Source organism: Canis lupus, chromosome 7 (assembly GCF_011100685.1).
Source record: "Canis lupus familiaris isolate Mischka breed German Shepherd chromosome 7, alternate assembly UU_Cfam_GSD_1.0, whole genome shotgun sequence".
NCBI classification, from domain to species: domain Eukaryota; kingdom Metazoa; phylum Chordata; class Mammalia; order Carnivora; family Canidae; genus Canis; species Canis lupus.
Genome location: NC_049228.1, coordinates 10,610,222 through 10,624,859, shown reverse-complemented (window position 1 = coordinate 10,624,859; position 14,638 = coordinate 10,610,222).

The following is a 14,638-nucleotide window of genomic DNA, read 5'->3' as shown; positions in this document are numbered from 1 at the left end:
TGAAATAAGTCTCAAAAAGATTTTCAATTCAGAAGAGCCAGTGTTGCCTCGTTAGCATTTTTTCAAGTAATCCGGGAGCAAAATATTGGCCATTACCAGCTCATCAGCCATGTGCTGGAGGGAAGCCCCCCCTCCCTTTCATGCAGGCCTTGGAAAGGGGACGCTGTTCTTTCCTGCTCACATGTAAAGCCTTAGTGTTAACGTTCACATCCCCACAGCACACTTCTGCATGGGTTCTGTAACATGTCCTGACATGTAGAACCAAAGGAAACACAAAATGAAAATGAAACAGTGTTCCACCTGAGTCACCGTCTGTGTTTCTCTTTTATCACCAAAGCAATGAACTCCCACACAATTGAGGCTTGTTCTATTTAGGTTTGAAAACGTCATCTTTGTAATTACAGCACACTATGATTGTTATAAACAGTCGGAAAACACGTTCTTAGAAACATCTCTCTGATTCATAAATATTTGGGTGGTGAAGTCACAGAGGTGGAATGCAAACCTTGTTAACATGCTGATGATAAAGATCAGTAGATGCTAATACTACATGGTGAAAAGTTAGCTTTTCTCTGCGGTAGAAAAACAAGCAGGAAAGTGGGGCCAGTTCCTTTATAATGATCGCTTGCAATAATGTAAGGTTTTACAACTGAATACCTTTTCTAGTGTAATTCACTTGAAATGAGCACTGGGTGTTATACCATATGCTGGCAAATTGAATTTAGATAAAAGAAAGCATTGGGGAAAAGTATTTATTAATTTGTTAAAGAAATAGTTATTGAGTGCCAGCCTTGGGGCTTGACACCCACTTATCCTTCTCTGTCCTGGTCTCTTCAGCTCAACTGGGGCCACTCCCCAGCTGCCCGTTAAGCCCCAACCACCTGAGACCCTACTGGTTTCAAGTTCCCCATCCGCCTGGTGGTTGCCTATACTTATCCTTCTTCCTGGAACCTCCTTCTGCACCTTTCTATCCGTTAGCCCTTCCCACTGGGAAAATTCCTATTTTAGCTTTAAAAATTCAGTTCCAAAGTCACTTCTTCGTGTGTATAATGTAACATCAGTCACATCCAGGATATGTATGGAATTTGTCATTTAAATGAAAATGTAGGGACACCTGGGTGGCTCAGTGGTTGAACATCTGCCTTTGGCTCAGGTCATGGTCCTGGGACCTGGGACCGAGTCCTGTATCGGGCTCCCCTCCAGGAGCCTGCTTCTCCCTCTGCCGATGTCTCTGCCTCTCTGTCCCTCATGAATGAATAAATTCTTTAAAAAAAATGTGGATCCCCTTGTTCCCAAATTATTAAACATTTCACACTGCTGACAGCAGAACAGTAAACCAAGTGTGGGACCTTTAAAGAGCAGGACCTCATAGACCAAAGGCTCATGAAGCTAGCCCTGGTCTCACCTTTTCTATGTTCCCATAATTTTTAGTTAGCATTGTTTCTTCTTAGCCGGTTAACATCTCTCCACCCAACTTAAGAACCTGTTGACCAGTTTTCCTTTGTGAAAGCCATTCCACTCATGCTCCTGGTCCAGGAGCACACCATGTTGGGGGGGGGGCCCACCGTGACTGAGGATTTAATCAGGGCCCATGAGCCTCCAGGAGCTTTTTTGGTTGGGGCTGCTGGAGACAGGCTCACTGGTTTTTCTGCTGGACTGTGAGCCAGGGGCTGCTGGGCTTGCCACATGGAGCCAGAGATACAGGACAGAGCCGAGAGGCAAGGGGCATCAAGGTGGGCCTGCAGCCACTTTTACCATGCAGCCTTCAGTTACTGGAGCCAGTAAATTTCCCCCTTTTAGCTTATGCCATTTTGAACTGGGTTTTTTGATGCTTGCAAATAAGAGCCATAGGGGATACATTATATACAAATTTTTTGTCTACATGTTCCCCCACTAGTTTATGACCTTATCAGGAGCAAGCAGCTTATTTTTCTTATCTTACCATCCCTAGTGCTTGGGATAGTATTAAAATACCCTTTCATTTTCTAAATACACAGAATGGTTGTGATAGTAGATGGTAAAACAACACTTGACAACCTCACCTCCGTTATTCTGATTTTTTTGTTGGAAAATTTAACGGGTCTGTAACATGGAGATGTCTGCGAGGCCCTGCTACACTTCTATTTGGTTCCATCCATGCTAAGTCTGAAAGACCAGGCAATAGATTAACAGGCTGCTTTTGGCAACACTCTCTTCTTTCTCCTGAGGTAGGGGCCTGTGAGGGGCCCAATAGCTTTGGCCTACAAAGCACATTCGCACCTATTAGTCTCATGCATCTCACACAGCCCTATAAAGGGATCAGGACAGGGTGAGTTTTCCCCATTTTACAGGCTAGAAGTTGAGAGAACAGTCTGAGCAGTTTCGTCAGGATCTAGGGCAATGCTGTCCAGTATGAGAGCCAGCCCACCACATGTGGCCATTGAGCACTTGAATGTGGCTAATCCGAATTAAGATGTGTGGTGAGTATAACATACCAACTGGATTTCACAGACTTGGTACACACACAAAAAAAGTAAAATTGCACATTAATAATTTTTACATTATTTACATGTTAAAATGCTATTTTGAATACATTGGATTAAATAAAATAAATTATTAAAATGAATGTCACTTGCTTAATTTTACTTTTATTAATGTGGCTACTAGAAAACTGAAAATTGTATGCACCGCTCGCGTTTGTGGCTCGTATTTTATTTCTATTGGATAACTGATCCAGCATCCAGCATCCTGGCTCGTGCTCTGTTTCTATCTATAGACTCAAGCTCTCCTCTTCCCTCCTGCCACCCTCACCTCAGGCACTCCTGCCCCACTGTCTCTGCTCTGTCTTTTCCCTCCTTGTTGCTCCATCTTTCCTCCCTAATAAAGCACACACAGACACAGACTGACTTTTTAAGTCTGGCACTTGTTGGCCTCTGCTAATTTATAAGGATGCAAAATAAGCACAACGTCAACTCTGAACTTTGGGAAATGGTCAGGGCCTTTCTAGTTCCTATTCTCTAAATACGTACTTTTTAAACACAACTTATCTGTATTTCATTTTAAAAGAAAAATAACAAACCCAAGCTGGGAAGTTACAATAAAACATACTCTAGTCCTTGTTTTGTTAAACTCATGAAGCTTGTAGGCCGCCTAGGATGTGTCTTAGCCTCGTGTGTCATGTCCCCAGGCCCCATCTGCAAAGTCTGCTCTTCAGCCTCACCAAGCTCCAAACTTAGAGGAAACAGAATTCAGCTCCTACACTTACTCTTACTCTCTGAGAAAGCTTTGCTTTTAGGACAAGCGTCCAAGGCAGGCGGGAGAGGGTCCTGTTAGGTAGATCTGTGTGGCTCTGGGAGGGTTCCCATTTGCAAGCAAGTCAAGGACTAACTGGAAATAGAGAGCTGTCTTGGATGAAACCTGAGAGCTCAAGAATCCTAAGAGTGGCTATTCAGCATCAGAGATTGAGCAGGGACGGTGGGGAGTTTTGAAGATCTACAGAACAAAGAGAGGACAGATGTAGGGCTGAGCATGGCAACTGGTATAGATACATACACAGAGCTATACAGACACATGTGTGCTTAAGATCACTTACAAAGACTTAAGGACACTTATCTTAAAATGCCACATTATCAACAGGTGGATCTGGCTGACAGCCCTTGAACCCATCGATCCATCTTAATATCCCCAGAAGTAGGACCACCAGACACCAGGGTCCTCTCTTGCTGTGGTGTAGTGGGATTATTGCTGTGATGATTACTTACAAAGTCCTTATGAGTCTTAAAAAGGAAGGAACTTCTGATACATGTGACAATGTGTGGATGAACCTTACAGACGTTATGCGAAGTGCAACAAGCCAGACACAAAAGGACAAGTGTTAGACAATTCTGTTAGACAATTCCACTTGTACCAGGTATTTAGAATAGGTAAATTTATTTATTTATTTATTTAAATTTATTTATTTATTTATGATAGTCACACACACACAGAGAGAGAGAGAGAGGCAGAGACATAGGCAGAGGGAGAAGCAGGCTCCATGCACCGGGAGCCCGACGTGGGATTCAATCCCGTGTCTCCAGGATCGCGCCCTGGGCCAAAGGCAGGTGCTAAACCGCTGCGCCACCCAGGGATCCCAGAATAGGTAAATTTATAGGGACAAACAGTACAATAGAAGTTACCAGGGGTCATGGTGAGGGGAGAATGAGGATTTAGTGTTTAATGGGTATAGAGTTTCACTTTACGATGCTGATAATGTTCTGGAGAGGGATTGTGGCGACAATTGCGCAATAATGTGAATGTACATTATGCCACTGAATTATATACTTAAAATGAGAAAATGGTTAATTTTAGGTTATGTGTACTTTACCACAATTTTTAAAAAGTACTTCTCTGTTAGAGACATAACCTGAGATAGATGCCTGTGCTTTGCTTTAAAATACTTCTACCTCCTTCTCCTGTAAAAAGGGGTGTGGAAGGCTAGATAAGATTGGCAAAATATCCATCATTGTTAAAACTGGGGGATGGGTATATGAGAATTGATATGTGCATGTTTGAAAATTTCCATAAGTAGAAGGTTTTAAATGACAGCAAAATGTTTGACTCTCAAGGGTAAATGAATTCAGTAGAAATCTGTTGGCAAACATAATGAAGTCCAGCCGATTGGAAGGGCACATGCAATGGACTGCATGCCAGGCTACGAAGAGCCTCTTCTACATTCCACCCGAGTAATCCATACACCATTAGAGTGTAAAGACTGCTTGCTTTTTCAAAACTCAGTTACAACATTTTCCTGACCTCTGCCCTTACTGCAACACCTGTCTTTCTCAACCAGTTTGATGAGTTTTTGAATTATATTTTTCCTGCAAGTATAAGCCAAGATAACACTTTAGATTTTCCTTGCAGTAGGGTCCTGGGGACAATAATTGACTGCTGAGCAATAGGATGGCTCTTTATTGAGTTCCAGGCTGCTGGAAATACTTGCAAGGAGTCCTGTCTGCTAAGGAGAGTGAGGAAGCTGCAGTGGGGGAGGCTCCTTCAGAGAAGGCAGGTCTTGAATTCATTGCCTTAAGACAGTGGAAGAAAGCATTCCAGGCAGAGGAATCGGGTTATGCAAAGGCACTGGAGCACAAAGGAGTGTCTCCTGCTGCAGGGACATGGAAGGGAAGAGGAGGCTGGAAAAGCTAGCTGGGCTCAAATTGTGCTTTTATATGTCTTGCTATGAATTTCATTCTTTTAACAAATTAAGAACCTACTAAGAGGCACATTCTTTGCAAAGATGGACACTGCCCCTTTCCCTCCAGACTTTCTAAAAAGTTTGACCAAGAGGAGAAATGATGAAGGGAAATGCATTATCCATGCACAATGTGGGACATGTAGCTGTAGGACCCAAAGTTATTTGAATCAAATCCTCCTTTAAACCCAGCTTTGCAGAAATGGGTGGGACTAGGGCAAGTAAGAGAGACCTGCTTAGGTAATAAAAGAAGATTCCAGATGATAAATTGGGCTTGATACAAGAAACCAGGTCCATCACAAAGAGATATTTCCCACTTCTGTGCAGACTGTCCTCATTATCTGAGTGGTTGGCTCACTTACGTCGTAGCCAACATTAAGAGCAATGAAAATACATTATCTACTCCTCTCATGTTGCCCGTATCCAATGCTAACTTTGTAAGTATCTCAACAGGACAGCCATTAAGCTTATGTTACCATTTAAAGAAGTGCCTGGAAAATGTGCAGTTTTTGAAGAAATAATCATACGGATTGCCATTGCAAAATGGACGTCTGTATTCTGGCTCCTGTATTCACATTGAATTCAACTTTTAAAAATGTGTGCATTTCCTTCTTTTCCACTTGAAAAATTGAAGTAATATATAACAAAACTTTTAAAACTTCAGTTGTTTGGGAGAAATCCCACAGTGCTCACTCCACACTGACGCCACTTTCTAGAGACCACTGCTTTTGCCCACCTCTTTAAAAAATTGTTTTAAACAATATACATATTATATTTATTTATTGGTTTTATTTATTTATTTGTTTGAGAGAGAGAGAGAGAGAGAGAGAGAGAGAGCACAGAAGGGGGGAGGGGCAGAGGGAGAAGCTGACTCCCCACTGAGCGAGGAGCTCTACTGGGGGCTCGATCCCAGGACCCCGGGGACCACGAACCAAGCCAAAAGGTTGGGTGCTCAACTGCCTTTGGCTTGGACTGTGGTCCTGGGGTCCTGGGATTGAGCCCTCCTCAGGCTCCCCACAGGGAGCCTGCTTCTCCCTCTGCCTGTGTCTCTGCCTCTCTCTGTCTCTCATGAATAAATAAAATCTTAAATAAAATTTGAAAACAATTTCTTGGTCAGCTTAGGACACTGTCTCTTGACTCACTTCCATTAAATATGAGGATTTAGCTTCCTACTTCCTTGCTCCCAGCTCTGATTTATGTTAGTTATTCTTTTGGTTCCCTCTGTACACATATATGACATACTTAATCCACCTTTTCTTCTTTTATCAATGCAGCACATTTCAACTCCCCACTGTTAGCTGAGGATATTAGCATCATTCCCTTCCATCTGCCTCTCTCCTTACTTCCCATTATCTGCTATTGTACTCTTACTTTTACATCAAGAAACCTCTATACCAGCTCTCTCACCAAAGTTAAGTCTTCCTTGCTTTGTGGGTGGTTTGATTTTAAGAATGAAAAGTGAACAGACAGGGTCTGTATTATTATGACCATGTAAATTTGGATTACTGTGATGCCCAGGAGCATGCTAGGACCATATTTCCTTCTCTGCCAGATCAAGTCATCACCTCTCTGTCACTTACAGAACAGGCCTAGTAAAGCCAATCACACAGATTCCCTCTTGGGCTCAAAGTGATGCTATATCTTAGTTGGCTTTCAACTGGGGCAATAATTTTCTTTTTCAAAATGTAACGGTGTCTACATAGTCACAGAAAAAAAAAATCACATACCCGTATTACCTATATTTTTGAAAAGGAAATTATTGACCAAATATGAAGACAACTAAATTGTGGCATTATTTTGAGCAGTTGAGGGAAGGGATTACGAAGATGGGGGAGGAAGAGAGCTAAATCCAAAATGTCCAAAGTGAGAAGTCAGTAGATAATATCCAAAAATGGAAAAATCAGGAAATTAACAAGTATAACCATATTATTTATAAATATAGAAGCAAAAGCAGCTCAAAGAATGGAAAGCAATTGCCTTTGGCAAATGGAAATCAAGGATGGGGTGGCCTTGGCTGGGAGACAGTTGTATATTTCATTACAGAGTCCCGCAGAATAGTTGGACTTTGTGCATGTATTGCTTTGATACAAATAAAAATTAAATTTAAAAATATAGTAACTGCTCTCTTATCCGCTCCTCAAATGATTGCTGCCCACCCAATCTAATAGCTGAAAGCAAGGCACCAAAAAGAGAGGGGATTGGGGCTGTTTGTGTGAGGCAAGCCTTGTGCCTGGTGGTGATGCCTGAGGGGCATGAGATGTGGTTCTTCATTGGAGGACCATGAGGGTAGCAAGCCTAAGTCCTTTCTCTGATTTCCCTCTGGTCAGGGCTGGCTGTAGCACACCTGGTTGGGAACTGTCTGTGAGCAGAGTGGGAAGTGTGCTGAGCACCCCAAAATTCAGAACGTGCAACCTCACTTAACCCCCCCCATTAACATCCAAGTCCACATCCTGCTTATAGTCTTCACATCCTGAGCCTCTCCAGTTTTAATTTCTCCTTAGAAGAAGCTTCTCAACGTGGGAGGAGTAGTCAGTCACCTAGCTACAGGTGGTAGGGGCAGTCGTGGGTCACCTTCTTGATAAAGATTTGTAAGTCTCCCTGATTTCAGCCTCGTCCCTCACCCTCACCTCTTGCAGTTACTGCTGCCTTCAGATGCTAAGCCTGGCAGGGGTCTGTAGAGATACCCCCATCCCTTCTGGCTGGCACTTCACTTGGACTCTTCCGTTTTCCTAAAGTAATCACATGTGCCCCATCCCATCCCTGCACCCCATCTTCCAGAATTCTGTTGACATCTCTTGTCTACTGTTCTCAATCCCCCTGTCCTTTCAAGTTAACTCGCGTTTTTATCCCTTTGGTGTTATTTTCAGGAGGCTTATGGGGAGAAAGAGTGGGACTATACACGTATTTTTAATGAGTGAGTGAATGAATAAATGAATGAATGGTTAATTCTCCATTTTAACTGAAGTGGCAACTGACTTTAAAACAGAAAGTCTGGATTTTATTTACCATTTCCTGCCCTTTCTTGTGGGTTCATATCCTGAGGTATTTCCCTGTTAGTAAGACTTTGTCCCTTTGGCCAATACTGCTTCCCTGAGCCCCCAGCCTGTGGGCTTCTAAACATGTGGGTTGATCACAAGAGGCCGAGGCGAGTGACTGTGGTATGTGTCACGTAACCCACCCCCGTGGCAGTGACCCCACTTTCTACAAAGTCCCACTGCAAGTCAGTTGTTTGGAATGCAAAACATATTTTCCTACAGAAACAATATAAGAAAGGACTATTTTAGTTCCTAGGCCAGCTTTTAAGGGTCTATTTAAAGCTTATATATATATATATGATATATTCTTTATTTACTAATATACTCATCCTTTATATTTATTGAATACCAATTGAGCATTATATTATCATGAGTCTATCAAAAAAATTTTAAAAATACATCATTTGGCTCAATTTTTAGCTTCTATTGTTTTTAACTTCCAAATGGTCATCTCTTTTCCAAACATAACCCCCTTCTTCCCTCCTTCCCCCAACTCACCAGCCTCACCTTAGAGACAAGCAAAACTTATGTCAGAGTCAGTGAAAATGTTCCTTTGTCAGAGACAGAAAGTTCCTGATGATGCTAGAAGGGAGAAGCACCCAGAGGACTCCTCTGCCCAGTGACGGGATCTGCCTAGGAAGCCACTCAGTGCGTTCTCCAGGACACTGTGAGAATTGGAAATTAGCTCCTTATCAATATCTTTGGGATTACTAAGGCTGCAGCACTGACTTGAACAAAAAAGCACTCTTTAAGACTTAACACCAATAACCATTGGCTCTCTTTGGCCTTCCCGCTGCAGCACTTCATGTGTTTATTTTCTTGTACGCTGGGCTGCTTCTGGCTCCCAGAGAACAATGCTCTCACTATGAGGAGAGGGGACAACTGCCTTGCAGCGGACATTTGAAACTCTTACCAAATTAAGTTCCTTGGCACTTTCTCCAAGGTTATTCTGGGCAAGAGTCTCATCCAAGATGGCAAACACATACTGATAACAATCATTTGTTCATTCATTCTTTCATTCATCGAGTCTTACTGAAGGCTAACTATGTGCCCGACACCATGCTTAGGGCTGGGGGTGCCTTCCTGAAGTTACCTTCATACCATCAACCCTGCACTTGGTTGATGAGGAAGTAGAGAGGAAGAAAGTACCATGGCCCAAGAGCAGTGTTCCTTCCCTCTGACCTTCCCCTTGCCCCAAATAAAATTCCAGCTTGGTAGAGAAGGGAGAAGCAGGAGAGGTAGCAATAGGGGAGCTGGCTGTGTGCATCTCCTCTCTGCCATCAAAAAGCCCTGGGGTCAAAGATAAAAGAAGTTCCATGGAAAACTGGAGAAGCTCAGAGCAGAGGAGACTTATGCCCTGCTTCCACAGGAAACTCCCAGAGAACCCTGTGCTGTGAGAGTAGAAGAGGTGTGGGTGAGGGAGGCATCCAGGTCCTTGGCCTGGGGGCAGCCTCACAGCGTGGTGCAGAAAGAGTAGCCGAGACTCTCTGTCCACAGGTGGGACCCAGGAGAGGTGAAGGAGGCCAGACACCCCATCAGGTTTGGGAAAAGGAGGATGCAGAGGGCTTTGGAGGCCCCAGCAGGACCCGGGTCATGGTCAACATGAAAGCCAGGAGGATAGATTTCAATGATCAAAGGCTAAGGGGACTTGAGAAAGAGATTAAAGCGCAGAATGCTAAACCTAAATTGACAATCTGAGATGACTCCAGAGTCATTAATCTGGCTGAGTTTATCAGAAGAAGGTAAGATTATGTTTCCTCTGACAAAGCAATGAAAAATTACAAAATATAATTTATTACATTTTACCCATATGTGACTTATGAATTTGTTTTCCCTTCACAAACAAATAAATTTTAAAATGACACACTTCATAAAATCTCTGGAGAAAAAAACAGGTGATGACATAGAGGCTGAGAGGGAGGATTCACGTGGGAAGAGGTGGTTTGAGGAGGGCCCTTTGAACAGGTCTATCCTCAGGGCACCTGGGTGGTTCAGTGGTGGAGCGTCTGCCTTTGGCTCAGGTTGTGATCCAGGGGTCCTGGGATCGAGTCCCACATCGGGCTCCCTGAGGGGAGCCTGCTTCTCCCTCTGCCTATGTCTCTGCCTCTCTCTGTCTCTCATGAATAAATAAATAAATAAAATCTTAAAAAAAAATAAACAGGTCTATCTTCCAGCTGAAGCCTGTAGGATGAGAAGGAGCCAGACATGCCAACGGGGCTCTAGGCAGAGGGAATAGCATGAGCCAAGGTCCTGAGGCTGGAGAGAGCTGGGCTCTCCGAGGAACTGCAGGGAATTTCAGTGTGACAGAGCATAGTGAGCAAGGGAGGACACCAAAGTGAGCTTGCAGAGGTAGATGGACAAGCAGATCCAGCAGGGCCTTTGGGTCCTTCAGGAGTTAACAGCCCTAAAGCTGCTATAATGCAGAAGTCCTTCTTCCACCCCTGGCCCCCTGACTTCATAATAAACCCTCCTCTTCTTCACACTGTGCTTGTGGTTCTGACTCACTATACAAGGCCTATCTCCCTTGTGCCTTTGGAAGCCTCAGTGGTCCTCAGAACAGACCTTCCCTCGTAGGGTTTCTCCTCACTTCCTCCTCTTGGTATTGGCAGGTCGGAAGGGGGCATATTAGACGATTAAGGGCTTAACAAAGAGTAGATCTTTGGTTCTCCTTCCTGGGCGCTCTCATGCAGGAGGTTCGGGTGGGGCCTGCATTCTGCATGACTAACAAGCTCCCACAGGAGTGATACAGGTGGTCTGAGGGCACAGTCTGAGAGACTCCAGGTGAAAGAGGGAGGCCATATTTAGGCAGGAGGGAGAAAGAGTGGGGCAACTTAGTGACGAATTTTGAGACCAGTGTGGTGTGACAGTTAATTTTCTATCAAGCGAACTGCATCATCAGGTGACCAGATATTTGGTCAACCATTATTCTAGGTGTTTGTAGATGAGTTTAGCTTTTAAATCAGTAGACTGAATAAAGCAGATTACTCTCCATAATATGGGCGTTATCTAATCAGTTGAAGGCTTGAAGAAAACAAAAGGGCTGACCTTCTGTCCAGTAAGAGGGAACTTGTTTTTGAGCTGGGACACAATTTTCTTCCTGCCCTCAGACTTGAACTGAAGCATTGGCCCTTCCTGGGTCTCAAGCCTGCCAGTCTTTTGACTGGAACTCCACTGCCAGTTCTCCTGGGTCTCTGGCTTGCTGACTGCAGATCTTAGGACTTGCCAGCCTCCATACTCATGGAGGCCAATTCTATTATCTATCAATCTATCCATCTAATCTCCTATTGGTTCTGTTTCTCTGGAGAAGCCTGACTAATATAGGTAATAATAACTGCCTTTTTTTTTTTTTCTTTTCAGGATGCTCAGAACTTTTTAGTATGGTGGGGAATACTGTCTGATGGTGAAAGTTGTTTATAGACATTGGTATATGAAATGAGAAAGTGCCATGTGACGTGGGCCTTTTGGGGAGACTTTAAAAAATAATTGTAGCTCCTATTTATGAGTGCTCTCGGGTGACATTTTATCTCTTCCCCCTTGTAAATATTTATGTGATGTTCGCTTTCCTGTACGTATACTCTCCATGAGGGCAGAAATACTCTGTTTTGATCACCACTGTACCTGTGAGAGAGAGCCTGGCACACAGTAGGTGCTTGGTAAACACTTGTGGAAGAGTCGGTAGATTCATAGCTATTCCTCACCACAAGATCACATGGTAGGTACTGCAATTCCCATCTTTAAAAAAGCAAACTGAAGCTCAGCTTGAAAGCTATTGTTCTCTGATTACAATGCCTCACTCCCTTCCTTCCGTGTCTGCCTTGCTCTGGGCCCCAGGAGGCTGAGCTCCACAGACACATAAACTTGGAGTCTTGGCCAGGGAAAGAGAGGTCAAGGTTAGGACCTCTGTTCCAGGAGTCGTGCTGAGTCAGTGCCTGTGTTCCTCCAGGGCCATGGCTCCTATCAGCCCGCCTCCCTTTCATGGCTCCAGCTTTCAGCAGGATCCAATAAAATATTCCTCCCCTTGCCCTTCAGGCCTGGCGCGGTAATGACTTCCTGCTCTCACCAGTTTCTCCATACTTCACCATCCCTTCTCGCCAAATCTCTTAATGCTGCCCAAGGCTCAGTTAATATCTCTTTATTAAACTCTCCTCCAGGGGGATCCCTGGGTGGCTCAGTGGTTTGGCGCCTGCCTTTGGCCCAAGGCATGATCCTGGAGTCCTAGGTTCGAGTCCCACATCGGGCTCCTTGCATGGAGCCTGCTTCTCCCTCTGCCTGTGTCCCTGCCTCTCTCTCTCTTTCTGTGAGTCTCATGAATAAATGAATAAAATCTTTAAAAAAAATAAAAAATAAACTCTTCTCCGTTAAATCACTTGTGTATACCATCTTTTTCCTGCTGGGATCCTGACTGACAAAGAGAAATTAGGTAACAAAATCATGCAGCTAAAAGGTGGTAGAGGCAGAGTTCAAACCCCGGTATGTCTATCTCTGAAGCCCATTTTCGTTTTGTTATACATCATAACCTCTACTCTTCTCTTGCAAATTGGTTAGGAATCAAGCTACCCCGTTACATCCTATAATTTCTTTTAGAACATTCTATAACCCTAGCTTTCTTTCTTTTTTTTTTTAAAGATTTTATTTATTTACTCATGAGAGACACACAGAGAGAGAGAGAGAGGCAGGGATCCAGGGAGAGGGAGAAGCAGGCTCCATGCAGGGAGCCTGATGCGGGACTCGATCCTGGGACTCCAGGATCACACCCTGGGCCGAAGGCAGGCACTAAACCACTGAGCCACCAGGGATCCCCAACCCTAGCTTTCTTTAGCATCTCCTTCCTCCTAGAGAAGAAGGTTGGTAGCATGGAAATAGGGCTTGGCCCTCTGTAGCCCCAGACACCTAAATTTAAATCCAGGCTCTGTACTAGTTATGTGTCTCTGCACTAGTTATGTGTCTCTGGCTTGACTTCTCTGAGCTTCTGTCTTCTGGTTGTAAAATGGAGCCACGCTCCAGCAGAGGAGTAAATAAATCAAGGTTATTTGTATCATGAGCTCGGTAAAGTTGGTGTTTCCTCCTGGTTCTCCTAAGTTCTTAAGTCTCATAGCTATGCCTGAATGAATATCTGATCACTCAGTCTCTTTTTTAGTTAAAAAAGTGTTGCTCAACTCTGTGCCAGGAAAGATGTCAGAAGTTTTGACTAAAAACATGTGGGCATGTTGCAGAAGAAGGCTTCCAGAGTCTTCGGTTCAAAAGACAGATCTTTTCTCCTACACTTTCTTTCAGGCATTTGGTTTTACTGACTCTCTTGTGACATGGTAGAAGGTGAATCTCATGACCAGCGTGTTTTTTCTCCAGCGCTGACTGTGACTAAAATAGGCATTATGGGGAGAGCCCACATAACCCTCCCCTTGCAGAAGTTCTAGAGGCCATGCTGCTTTAGGACGGTGCAATGGGTTTGAGGGACCTTGGCTGGTGAACCTAGTTTCTTCATAAGCCTCACAATATGTAAGTGAAAATGCATTAAGGAAAGCTCACTAATACAGAAATTATGGAGTATGAGGCAGAGGCTGACCAGGTTCTTCTAGAGGATGGTGCAAAATGAGGGTTTAAGGAAGTGAGGTATCTAAGGCTGCCAGATGAAGTACAGGATGCCTGGATAAATTTGAATTTTAGATAAACAATGAATAAATTTTTTAGTATAAGTATGTCCCATGCAACATCCGGGATATACTTATACTAAAAATTCTTTGTTTTTGTCTCGAGTTCCCATTTCCTTGAGCATTGTATATTTTTATTTGCTAAATCTGGAAGTCACATAGGTGGTGGGCAGAGAGATGTTTCACTAGGCTCAAAAAATTGTTTTCAGGCTCTCCTAACATATTTTAGAAGCTCTCTTTTACTCGGAAACTAATGACCAATGGGCTTTTTATAAATTGATTTTTTTTTATATCCATTAAAAGAAGACTCTAACATTCTATTAGTTGAGTTCTAATGTCTATGTTCTTTACAAGAATAAAATTGCATTTCCAAGAATATGTAGCTATATCTTTTATCCAGAGACCATGTATTTAGCAATGTCAAATTTTAAATCACTCCTAAGCTTTTATTGTGTACATGTGTGAGATATTTCACATGTATGTATCAAATATTCCTCAGGATACCGAGTAATTGTTTTATGCTTCTAATTTATATGGTGTGCTTTTTTATACCATTGGCCATATTTTGTTTATGCTGTTTATTTCTCTTAAACCAATAATAATTAAACCATAAAGTGTAATATTTATAGCACAGCAAATGTCTGTGAAACCACAAATACTTTTTGCATTTAAAATTCCATAAAGCATGCTTCCATGGGTTAAAAAACAGCAATGCAAAACTCCATGACCCCCATCAGAGATTGCATTGG